Source organism: Apis dorsata, unplaced genomic scaffold (assembly GCF_000469605.1).
Source record: "Apis dorsata unplaced genomic scaffold, Apis dorsata 1.3 scaffold_292, whole genome shotgun sequence".
In the NCBI taxonomy this organism is placed as follows: Eukaryota; Metazoa; Arthropoda; class Insecta; order Hymenoptera; family Apidae; genus Apis; species Apis dorsata.
In genome coordinates, this window is record NW_006263567.1 from 81,125 (window position 1) to 82,872 (window position 1,748).

At 35.9% G+C, this 1,748-nt stretch overlaps 1 protein-coding gene across 5 annotated transcripts in view; it reads left to right on the top strand.

The window, feature by feature from the left end:
- LOC102681159 (Kv channel-interacting protein 2-like) overlaps positions 1-1,748 on the top strand; it is an 11,822-nt gene that overhangs the window by 6,568 nt on the left and 3,506 nt on the right. The gene's annotated exons all lie outside the window — the stretch shown is intronic.

Genomic DNA, 1,748 nt, shown 5'->3' on the forward strand with positions numbered 1-1,748 from the left:
CTTTTGTATATACATATATAGAGATAGATCTCCAGATCTCGCGCGTTTTTAATCGACAAATGGTCCGAAATTGCAAAGTGGGGTGGATACAGGGTAGGAGCTCTCCCGTTGCTATGGTGACCCCGGATGCCCGGGACCAGAGCTGCTAGTGGAATTACACAGTGCATACATTTATAATGTGTATATAAAACTCAGTTGAAAACGCACAGCCGTGTTTTACACGATTCTCGACTGAACAACGGTGCGTTTAATAATATATTTCTTTTTTTTTTTTTCTTTTTCACCTGTTAATTAAATCTTTCTAAATAATAGCAACGTAGATTTTAACACTCAGAATGTTAATTTTCCTTTTACGTATTGATTCTTCGTCAAACTTTAAAACTTCCTCAATATTTTGATCTTCGCATTTCTTCAAAAGATTTAATATTCAGTTTTACTTTATATAATTCTGTGATTGTAATTTTAGCAGCGATCAATGGGAAGCTTCTACCTTAGTCGCAAACCAGTGGTATTTCGTTTTTGAACACAAATTTCGACACGTTTTCTCTCTTAGCTTGCATTGGAAATCGTAGAATGGAAATCGAGACGAATGACGGAAAACAGCATGATATCGCGAAACATGGAATCTCAAATAGCTTTTAACGACATTAATTAAAAAACGTATTCGATGCTTATTTAACGGTTTATTTAAAAATTTTTTCCATAAAAATTTTTATTTTCTTGCGATCACGGATACTCTCGAGAAAAAAGATCGGTTCGCTTGGTCGTTTTCAACTATATTAAACGAAAGCATGTGTAAAAGATATTAATTGCATGATAGGATAGACACGCGTGAATTCATTTGAAAATTTATTCGATGAAATTGCTCGATATCTCTCGAAACGTTTCAATCAAACGTTGAATCTTTGGAAATTCATTGATCGATGCAGAGATTGAAAGGCAACTTGTGGAATTCACAAATGTCCAACGATAGGTGAACACGTGCCAATGTCGCGTATTTCCGTAAATACGTAGTATTTATATATTCGTGTAGCAGTATACATACAGCAGTCTCTCGTAGAGTATGTTAGTAGAATTGTCGATTGTTAGGTATTTCTATGATTAGGTGCATCCATATAGAGAGTTACAACTATTCTTTAGCGCTCGATTCTCTCTCCATGCGATGTAGCATTGGGTGTGCGCTTTCGTTTGATCTTGAATTTTATTTTCGATGTCGGTAATTATTATTTATAGCGCTTCGTGTTAATGAATATCGATTTTACGTAGCGCGGCTTCGATAAGAAGCGCGTCTAGACGGCCGTGTCGCGTGAAAATTTCCACCCACGAAACCGTATTGTCAATCAAAGTTTAACTTTCATCCGTGAACGAAAGCGATAACGACTCGATGCTGCACCGTTCGATCGATCTGATGAAAATTTCACAATTTTTCGAATTTCAAGTATATTATAGTTTCCGAATATAACGTATCTTTCGATCTTTTAACAATCTAGAATCTCTTTGATTTTTTAGCGACAATTTCCTCTATTCTCTCTCTCTCTTTCTCTCTCTCTATTAACTTCACGCATCTTTCCATCGTCGATCGAAAAAACGACAAAAACAAAAGATGGCACAGTGCCAATTCTCTCTCTCTTTCTCTCTCTCTATTAACTTCACGCATCTTTCCATCGTCGATCGAAAAAACGACAAAAAAAAAAGATGGAATCGTGCGAATATCGTTTCTATTTATTATATTCTCTCCCAAGTAAAAC